This window comes from Parasteatoda tepidariorum, chromosome 2, assembly GCF_982258835.1.
Source record: "Parasteatoda tepidariorum strain Cologne lab strain chromosome 2, Ptep-v5.0, whole genome shotgun sequence".
Classification (NCBI taxonomy): domain Eukaryota; kingdom Metazoa; phylum Arthropoda; class Arachnida; order Araneae; family Theridiidae; genus Parasteatoda; species Parasteatoda tepidariorum.
The window spans coordinates 112,217,868-112,229,932 of NC_141756.1; positions in this window are offsets into that span (position 1 = coordinate 112,217,868).

The following is a 12,065-nucleotide window of genomic DNA, read 5'->3' on the forward strand; positions in this document are numbered from 1 at the left end:
TCTTAATGCAAACCCTAGAAACTTGAGGCTTTGCATTATATAAATCATTTAACATTCCATTAAGTTTAACTTATTAAACCTTGCAATGTATATCTGCAATAGATCAATATTTAAGTATTTATAAAATAATTTTTAGATTTAATTAAGTATAATAATATTCTTAATTGCAGAAAAAACTGAAATTATCAAGAGCATTCAGATTAATGACAAAAAAATTATCAATTTTGGTTTGGTTTAGAAACTTGTAACCTTTTAGTAAATATTTTTTTCCTTACAATCTGAGAACCGTTAATGGTTCTTGCTCAGCTCCAGAAATAACTTAAGTGTTATTTTCATTGTTTATAAGTGTGGTTTATGGAGAAATGTGATTCATACAATTTTGTTATATAGATCTGCTACAATTGTTTAGTTCCTATTTTAAAAAGTTACGGAAAGATTTTGAAGTCTGTAAAAAAATATTTATTTTACTGATTATTTTTTAAACGCTTTGTTTTCTTGACTTAAAAAAAAAAAATGCCGCACTTTTTTCTTCTTTTTTTTATTATTATTATTTATTACAATATTTCTGTTATTTTCATAAGCTCTAATCGCTAATTTAATTTAATCAGTGAGTTTATTTTCTTAATTCAAACACTTTAGCAGTATAACATCAATAATAAATTTTGCTTTGTATTTTAGTTTATTTGCAGAAAGTATGCCACTGTAAGATTGCCATCAAACTCAATATTCAAAATACTCCAATTAAAATTATCTCAATTATTACAGAAATATTGACCCTTTAACTATGTAAAAGCATGACTACAAGTTGGATTCCTAGTATTGATAAGAATTTTCTGTAGTTTTTTCTTAAATTAAAGTAATAGGACTAGTAATGCTCTTAAGAATAGTATCACATAACTTTCCTATTTTGAAGTAAAGAAAGTGTTCTGAAATTCTCTATAAAAATAAGCAACTCTAAAGTAGATTTAGTTAAATGTTACTTTCAAGTAGTGAATATTTTTTAAAAAATAATCTTGCTTTAAGGAAAGAATAAGTGTTTTAATTGCTTATTTTTTTATGTGTTGAATTTTTTAAAACTTGAATGCATTTACCCATGTGCTCTCATTAGCATTTGTGGTACAAAAAAAAAACTCTCGGTTTGTACATTACATATGTAATGTAGGTGTAAAGTAGATGGTATTTGATGAAATTTTATTATCAATGAAACAATTTTATTGCAAACTAATTTAAGTTTGTAAAATTTTATGCTAGCTGTGTGCATGTAATTATCACTCCATTGATAGATGTTTTACGATAACTTATTAAAAGGTATATATATAATACTGTGTATCCTCAAAAGTTTTGGGAAATTCTGAATAATGACACTCATATTCGAAATCTTCATTTAAATGTAAATCTTCCTCACTACTTGAACTACTAGTTACGTTATTAGGATGTTTGCTTTTTGCTTTAAATGAAAATTTCTCAGGTTCAAAAGAGAGTTTGTTTTTCTCACAATACTTTTTAACATCATTTAAAGATCTAAGTCTTAGTTTACTTGAAGGAGGATAATAAAATACATCTATTCTTTTAGTTCTTGGACATTCTTTCCTTTCCCACTTTTCGATATCAATAGGACTTAATTTATCTAACGCTGTTTTATCATTACTAGATTCATTATCAAAGTTATCTAGCTCGTTTCTCAAATTTAGGTTGAATTTAACATATTTAAATGATTTATTTTTCCCAAATAAAGTTTCTACACCCTTTTTGCTTTCATCAATACTAACATGAATTGTTTCAATTACTTTCCTATCATTGGGAATAAAAATTCTGTACCCTTTGGTTCGTACAGCATATCCTACAACAATTCCAAGTTTAGCTCTAGATTGAAGTTTATTTCTATTAATTTTGGGAATATGTACATAAGCTAGTGATCCAAAAATTTTAAAGTGTCTTACTGAAGGTTTAACACCTGACCATATTTCAATTGGACTTAAATGATTAGTTAGTTTATGCTCGCATCTGTTTTTGGTATGCACGAAAGCTAACAAAGCTTCCCCCAAAATTTGGGTTGTAACCCACTATCATGTAACATTGCTCTTACCGCATCCATTGCACTTCTATTAAACTTTTCTACTATCCCGTTCATTTCTGGAGTATATACATTAGTCCTTTCGATTCTAATTCCGAGATTGCTTAAGAACTTTTCAAATTCTTTATGGCAAAACTCTAGCCCGTTATCAGTTCTGACACATTTTAACTTAAGATTAGTTTCCCTTTCACATTTAGCTAAATATTTCTTAAAGCATTCGAAAACTTCAGTTTTACTTTTTATAACATATACATCAACTTTATGAGAAAAATTATCAATACAAGATAAGAAATATTTGTTACCACCTATAGAGTTTACTGGCGAAGGTCCCCATAAATCACAATGCACTCTTTCTAAACATGTTTTAGTAGTTTTATGATAAATACGATTTCGTTTTAGAGATACCCTAGTAGATTTGGCAATTTTACAACTAGTACAACTTTCGTTTTTACTTTTACTTAAGTTTTCAATGCCTTTTACTACATTATTTTTACTCATACTTTGAATTAATGGCATATTCACATGACAGAATCGTCTATGTGCAATATCTAAATTTATAGTTGAAATTAAAGCTATATTCTTTCTATCAATACTTTCGTTAAGTTTACCTTTAAATTTTGTTGGATATCCATTCAAAACATATAATTTATCTTTTCTGTTTACAGTGAACATATAATTATCAAATTTATCAAAAATTACCATTTTATTGCGGCCCCATTCAACATAGTTACCAGCAATATCAATTTTTGCTCCACTAATCAAATTACGCCTCATGTTGGGCACATATAGAACATTTTTTAAAGTAATTTCCACCTTACCTTTAATGTCCAAAATAGTAAAGTCAATGTCTCCGACACCAATGGCAATTGTTGAGCTATTTGTGTCATCAACCAGAACTTCAGTCGGTGCAATCTTTTTATACCAAGAAAACCATTCTCTTTCTTTACAGATGTGAAATGTTGCTGCAGTATCTACTAGAAATTCTCCTATGAATTGATTAGAATTAGATGATTCCACACACATAGATTCAAATTTTCCATTCAGGACCGTATAGTCTTTTTCACATACAAACGCTTTCTTTCGACGTATTCACTTTCTTGTAGCATTTATCCTCAGTGTGACCCAATTTTTCACAGAACTTTCATACTACAGAACGACGGGGATTTGTTACTTTGAATTTCTTGTTAGGGTCCAGACCGCTTCCACTGAAGTTTTTCTTATTCTCTGCTTGTCTTTTATAATCACACATTCGAACTTTAGTTGAATAAGCATCATTTACAATCTTAATTTTATTCTCGTCCTTTTGTTCTAGTTCAATCCTTCCAGATTCCGTAATTAGTTGCGTAGTAATTGAATCGATCGTAAATTCTTCATCTTTTACTCTGTAAAGAATCTGTACTAAGTTATCATATTAAGAAGGCAGATATCTTATCAGCTGAAAACACACTAATATTGAAGGCATTTTAAAAACAGCATCCTCAATTTGTTTATTCTTCTCCATTCTTTTACTGTATATTCCGATCGTTTCTTCGTCGGGTGAAAATCTTGTGTTAAAGAAATCATCGACTAAACCAGCCAGACGAGCTCTCCGCGTAGGTTCAAAGTTTACTTTCAGCGTTTTCCAAGCTGTCTTACCGTCTTCAGTATCAGCAATCAGGGATTGGTATTTTCGCTCGATTCCCATGTAGATTGTCGTGCAGTTTCTTTGTTTTCGTAGAAAATAGGCCAGTTTGTCTCTCTCAGCTGCTGTATCATCAAGTGGTATTTCTTTTCCAGTAATAAAGTCCCAACATCCTTTTTCCATAAGTAAAACTTTCGTATCAATTTTCCAGCTTCCATAATTAAAATCTCCGAGCTTTGGAAAGGCAAAAACTGTTCCATCAGTAGACTCAGCCATATTGAAAATTGGAGACTTATTTTCACTTTTCACTCGTTATTAGTCTATTTATTCCATGTTCCAGACCAAAGGTTTGCGGGTTCGAGGGCCCATAACCAACTGTTGATGCGTTAGCGGAGTAGCACAGTAGTGAGTGAAAGTGTTAACTCACAAAAAGAAACTTGAAGATTTAAACATTTCTTTATTTCATACAGTACCATCTCGATACAGCGTGCAACTGAAGATATCAAATATAAATACAGGTTAACAAAAATTTGGTACATCACCAGGGCCGGATTTAAGCTTGGTGGGGCCCTAAGCTACTGAAAATGATGGGGCCCTTATAAGTTCAATTTCATTTCTATACACCTAAAGTAAACTGTCATTATTTTTTATTGTTGAGTATTAACATTATATTATTAAAAAATTTGATAATATTACTTTATTGTTAAATATATTAATTGTGACGAGACTATTATGTAGAACTTTTCTTTTATTGCACATATTTTTTGAACGAGAGAAAAAAGTTACAAACGAAACACATTTTAAGCACAGAGTAAAAATTTGGCGTGCTGGGCCACTATATATTAAACAGAGTTTTTTTTTTTAGATTCATTTTAAATACATTTTATTTGCAATTTTTAATGATTTTTTCGCAAATTTTTTTCTCAATTTTTTTTTTTTTTTTTTTTTTACGTTGCAAAATCTATAAGACTCAGAAACATGAAATTTTGAAAGTGCGTAGAAAATATGTAAAGAGTTAGAAAGAAAACAAGAAAATACATTTTCATTATTAGTTTTATTTTCTTTTTTATAACCGCCGTTGAACAACCGATCCAATTTCGAGTTTACGACTACTAATATTCAACTCCGTTGCGTTGTAATTTTGAACCCAATCCAGAAGAACTGTTAGATTAGTACCCAGAGATATTTATTTGTTATGAGAACTAGAAGGACTTTGTGACCTCAACAGATTTAACATGCATCAGTCACCATTTTATACATGGGTATTCCCTTGCCGGCTGGATTCAAACTCCCATTCTCACGAACACGAGTCCAACGCCCTATCAACCAGGCTATCCCGGCCAAATTTATTAGTTTATTTTATAACAGTCATTGCACAGCCGACCCAATTTCGAGTTTACGACTGCTAATATTCAACTCCGTAGCCTTGTAATGTTGAATCCAATCCAGAGGACATGGGAACTGCTGGATTAGTACCCAGAGGTATTTATTTGTTGTGAGAACTTGAGGGACTTTGTAACCCCGACAGATTTAACATGCACCAGTCACCATTTTATACATAGGTATTCTTCTGCCGGCTGGATTCAAACTCCCATTCTCACGAACACGAGTCCAACGCCCTATCAACCAGGCTGTCCCAGCCAAATTTATTATGTTATTTTATAACCGTCGTTGAACTGTCGACCCAATTTCGAGTTTACGACTACTAATATTCAACTCCGTAGCCTTGTCATTTTGAACCCAATCCAGCAGTCCCTGGAGCAGGTGAGGGTCGTTATATTAATACTGTTTGTAAAAATAAAAAGACCATTTCGTAAGCTGATATTTTAATTGATGTTTATATTGAAAATATTTCTTTATTATTTTTGCTTTCTTTTTAATTATTTTAAGTACATTTGTTAAATTTTTGAGCAAGAAAAAAAATGTCATTATTTATGTAAATTTTTGGCTTATATTTTTAAGCATTTATTAAAGGGTCTATTAAGTATCAGAGAGAATAAATGTCATACGAGTTAAAAGTATCAGCTCTGCTCTTGATGGTGTATAGTGGCTAGGATGTCAAAGAGCAACAGTCCCGTTCATCCAGCCAAAACGAGCATTCAATATATCAATGGAACACACTAAAGCTTTATATCAATTAGCAATTAGTTTTAGATAATTTCAATTGTAGAATAATTATCTTATTATAGAATGAAATGTTTTAAAAGACAAATATCTGTTAATTTTTAACATTTAACCAACGAAAAAACAACCAATATTGAAATCTAACGAATTTATTATTTTTAATTACTGATAAAGTTTGTGACAGAAAAAAAAATTAAAGCCTGATAGATTTCAGAATTTTAGAAACACCTTCTAGTTATACTATTACAATCAAATAGGTTTCGATGTCTTTCATCCCGGTCTCATTAGTGATTCAGCATATTTCGATATCATTGTTGTTTCGTTCTAACTTAATATTAATTTGTTTGCGGCAGTTAATTTGTATACCTCTTTTACTACATTTTCGAGGAGTTATGCCTCTTTTATTACGTCATCATCACACCCACACGCAACTGTCTACTCTAAATAATGCTATATAGAATGAGATAGTAAAGCAAACGTGTGTAGTTGTTTAAATTCTTATTCAAAAGTATTAGTTAAATTTTTTTTGAACTATCAATTTCTGTCCTTTTTTAGATATTTTAAAGTGCTATTTAAAACTGCTGCATATCACATGAAAGCATTAAATATATCATTTGTACAATTTTAAAGTAAAATAAAAGGGAATTCTGATCTTTAGAAACAGATATTAAATAGTCTGATGATCGAATGATGGGGCAAAGAAAACTTTTTTACTTTTAAACTAAAATTTTTTTTATTTATAACTAATTTATTAATACTCAAATTGCTTGAAAGATGATATGTTCCCTACTAGTGACAACGAAGCTTTTTGTTTTATTCAGTCATTTATTTATCTTTACAATGTCCGATAATGTAAAAAAGAAAAAAAATGCATTTTGGGCTTCTGAGGGCCCCAGCTCCGAATAAAACTTTAAAAAAAGAGGGGGAAAGTAGGATCTGGGGGCCCTTGTCATCTCGGGGCCCCAAGCTACAGCTTATTTAGCTTATACGTAAATCCGGCCCTGTACATCACTGAAAACAGCAACACAGTGACGTGACATAGTGAAGAGGCAAGACAAGAACACATGCTTACAACAATACATGCCTTATATACAGATTCCATAATTATATGCACGGATTACGTCACTTACGTTATCTGAAAATAAAATATCTGTTGCCAACACACGACCAAAACTTAATTCTGTCAATTTAATGTATTCAGAGGAGTAACAAATCACTCCAACACAATAGTTACTAAAAAAATCGGTACTTTATACTAAAATATAAAATCCAAATACAAAATATTCAGTCATATTTCAAAAATGTGATCTTATAAATTACCTGTAACATCGGAAAATTAAGATTGATATTTAATAATGGTCTTAAAAAGATTTCTACCCTCCACCTCAGCATTTGGAAAATTCTGAAGCAAACTAAGGGAACCATTTGAACAGTTAATTTAATTCTTTAAATTTTGTTCTATTGAACCTAGTCACAAAATTTTACTCAAATATTTAAAATTAAACTTTAAGTAACTTTAATAGTCTAATTTTTAAATACAAAAGCTTTTTAAATTTGGAAACTAGGTGTAAAAAGAGCTTTCACTGAATAAAAAGAATGACATTCACTGAATTTTTTCACTGAATAAAAAGAAAGAAAGAAGAAATAACGGAATTTAGTTTGTTAACCTAACAATACGACAAAGGCAAACGTTTTATTCCCTGAGCCGTCACGGCTCATTGCTGGTTATTTTACTTTATAGCTGTCGGTGCACAGCCGACCCAAATTTGAGTTTACAGCTATAGCTCGTTCACCAGGAGTTGGCACTTGGCTCCGCCTTCATCACGTGGTATGTGACGATACTATTTCGCTATTTTGGGGAGAAGGTTGTGAGCAAACCTGAACAATGTTGCTATTTGGCGATCGTTTAGCAAAAATATTTATTTCGCAAACTTTATGTGCATTTTTTTAACAATAAATATTTCATAAATTTGATGATATTTTGCACCATTTTTTATGATATTTCTTTCTTTTGAGTGAATACTTTGTCCTTTATGAGTCATTTCGCTGGGAGTACAGCAGTTTTTAAATTTAAACTATATTTAATTAGCTAGTGTAACAAAATGTATAATAGTAGATGATAAAGCAAAGTAAGTGACTGAAAAAGAATTCACTTTTCGTGTTTGGCGCAAATTAAGGGTTGTCTCAATTTCAACAACGGAGATGTTTCTCTCCTAACTCCCGCGCTGAAATGAACTCTGCGTCCCAGGAGGTGGAGCCAAGTCTCAACTTCTGGTGAACGAACTATACCAATCTTCAACTCTGTAGCCTTGTAATTAAGAACTCAATCTAAAAGACAAGGAAACTCTTGGATCTAGTATTGAGAGAAATTTGGTTTCATGGAGGACTTTTTGATGGAACTAACCCGCCTTTGCGTTACATGCAGAGGAAAATTTCCCAAAGTTAGCCTCAGGGCAAGAGGACTCTAACCCATGATCCATCTATCATTGAGGATAAATTACGTAACAATACAGGTTATTAGGGAGAATGCAATTACCATTATAAAATCAGGAGGAAAAATAACCTTACTATAAAGATATTTTTATAGTAGTTTATTGACGACGCATTATGCATGAAATAAGCTTTCGGAAAGTTTAAATGTGGTTTGATTCATAGATAAATTCATGAAATTAACAGAATGTTTTACTTATGCATGTTTCTAATGTAGCGTACTTTTTATTTATTTATTGCATTTTAAAGTTTTTGTTTATAATTGTCAGAATGATTTTAATAGAAATTCGGCATTGTCCTTCTTTCACCCATGAATATTTTGACAGTTCTATAAGACAAAATAATTTTCGTATTTCTCCCCCTTATGACAGGAATACGAAAGCCTTAGTTTAACCTTCAGTTTTAAATTTAATGATGTTGAGTGAATTTTAAAACTGAGTTAAAATTGATATACCTTTAAGTGTTTTTTGTAATTATAAGTTCATAAATTTAAAATAGCATGTGTTGGAATTTCAAACCTTTAATGGTTCAGGGTCCCATTGAAAACTTTAAATCTTATTGCTAAGTATGACAAATCGCATGAACTAAACATCTCTAAAGTTATTAAATAATCTTTTAAGTATTTCTTGAGAAATTAAAAAAAAAGCCAAAAACGGAAAGTGTCTCTTCTATTATTGTAGGGTTAGTGTGTATGGCCCTTAATAAATTTCTATTAACCCATAGCTTTTACACTCGTTCAAGTGTTATGTTAAAACATACCACATACGCAACAAGTCAGACAGTCAAGTCACAAACTGCTGGTTCCGAAGGACCAGGGATCAATATCCGGACGTGATCAATATTGAAAAACCTTATTTAGCAAACAAAAAGTTTGTGTATTTGTTTTAATGAATTGAAACGTATACTTAATAGTATTATTTTTAAAATATAACTCTATATTTATAAGTATTATTTTTTCCTTTTCTGAGTGCGTTAATTACAATGTTGCTTAAATACTGTATGTATAAATGGTTCTATATCTCCCCTTATGATTATTTTGCAATTTTCAAACAAGGTCAAGTGTTAAATTATAACATACCAAAAAGAAATAATTATAGATCTAGAATAGGGCTTAGAATGTATGTGTATATTTCTTAGTGCGTAAAATAGCGTTAAAATGGAAAAATTGTTGCTCATATATGATATTATATCTCCCCTTAATATAAACCTAGAATTTTCAAACTCGGTTGGGTGTTGTATTATAGCAAACTGTACAACCATTTCTTAGGAAATAATTTTAGACTAATTTGGGAGCCCACAATGTGGTACAACATGTAAGTCTGTACATATATATATTTAAATGTCTACAATTACGTTAAAATTGAGAAATTGTTGCTCATACTGTGTATATGTAAGGCCCATAACTCACGTTAATATTTAGCTACAAGTTTCAAACTTGGTCAGGTACTATATAATAACATACTATATTTTAAAGGAAAAAATTATAGACAAATTAAGGGGTCCACAATGTGGCACAATATGTAATTATGTATGAATATACTTCTAAGTGCCTATAATTTCGTTAAAATGGAGGAACTGTAGCTCATCTATATATATGGCTCCAAATCTTCCCTTTATATTTACTTCTAACTTTCAAAAGCTGTCAGGTATTATATTATAGCATACTCTAATATACATAGAGAGAAATTCGGGGAATCACAATATTGCACAAAATGGTTCCATTCCAGAAACTTCTTATAAACGTTTTTACAAATTGAACGATCAGACGGTGACCGGTAGTGCTAAGTGACATGAAACCGGAAATCATAAGATCCGAGGTTACTTGGTTTGAATCCTGAATATGGTCATTATTTAAAAATCATATTAAGCATAAATTATTTTTTTAAAAATTATTTAACAATATTGTAAAGTAAATAAAATATTCCTTTATTTTTCTTTTCTTTTCCAAGTGCGTTTAGTACTAAAAGCTTTAAAATGAATATGTTCCTTGAATAGTGTGTGTATGTATATAAACATATGGCCCCATGTCTGCCCTTAAATATAATCTATAATTTTCAAACTCAGCCAGGTATTATATTATAACATACTATATTACAGTGCTAAAGGAAATAATTATAATCAAACTAGAGGGACCAAAATGTGCACAATATGCAAGTATATATTTATAAGTTCGTATAATGGTGTTAAAATAGAGAGATAAAATTGTTGCTCATATACTGTATATACACTGGCAAGATGATGATGTGTGTTTCAAAAGGTTGTGTTGATGATGTGTGATGACTGATGCGTGTTTCAAAATGTCTTTTAAATTACTGACAAGGAAAACTAGGGAAGTGTGACTCGCCAATTTTGAAATAAACTAGTGGGATGTATGCCTTATGAGGAATAATTTTAGGGAGCAACATTAGTTTCGGCCCATAGAAGGTTCTGTGAGAGAAAAAAAATAATTCAATATGTAGGAAAATCGGTATTTTATTACTTCAATGCAGACTATTAGTTATTGTAATTGTCTCATAATCCAATTAATTTATAATTAATTGGATAATTAATTAATTTGCTAATTAATAAATTAATTAACATTCGTTTCGGCCCATAGAAGGTCCTGTGAGAGATAAAAAATAATTCAAAATATAGAAAAATCGGTGATGCAGACTATTAGTTATTGTAATTGTCTCATAATCCAATTAATTTGGAATTAATTTGCTAATTAATAAATTAATCAAAAAATTAATTAATTAATTGTTGATTAATTATTCATTGATTGTTTATTAATTATTTAATTGATTTGCAATTACATACTCCAATTAATTTGGAAAGTTTTTCGAAAAAAAAATTTAAAAAATTTGATGTCAATTATATTTTTAAATTAACCTAACAGGTTTTTATGAAAAACTACAGATATATAAAACTTTCGAAATCAATTTTGACAATAAATATGTATTATATAGTACAGTACCACAAAATTAATTGGAGTATGAGACAATTATAATAACTAATAGTCTGCATTGAAGTAATAAAATACCGATTTTTCTATATATTGAATTATTTTTTATCTCTCACAGAACCTTCTATGGGCCGAAACGAATGTTGCCCCCTAAAATTATTCCTCATAAGTATTCCCTTGTTTCGTTGTTGTTGTTGAAAAGTGTAGTTTATTTCAAAATTGGCGAGTCACACTTCCCTAGTTTCCCTTGTGAGTGGCCAAACTATTATGACCACCCCTTCAGTCGTCTGCTTCCATACCCTATACGGCTCAATGTGCGTCGAACAGTACGTTTAGAGACGTTCACAGTTGCTCCTTGATTAAGATCACTTGCAATTTGTCGCACTGTTGCTCTCCTGTTGCACTGCACAGCCCTGGCCAGCCTTCTCTCTGATCGAGCATTCAGTACCCTGTGACGACCACAAGTCTGACGTTGAGATCCGGTTTTTTGCTTGATTGTCCATTCTTTGTACACATTAACAACTGCTGCTCTAGAACACTTCACAAGTGCAGCCGTTTTGCTGATGCTCGTTCCGACACATCTCGCACCCACAATCATTCCACGTTGAAATTCAGCTAAATCACTTTTCTTTCCCATATCTGAGCAAGCAACACAGTATAACTGATGACTCACTTGTCCAGCATTCCCGTGTTATGGTTAGGACTGGGCTATAAATCGATGTATCGAGACATATCGATTTAACGCATATATCGGCAAGACGATACAGCGACTTTCATTCAAGGCGATGCATCAGAAATCTGATTTAAGCCGT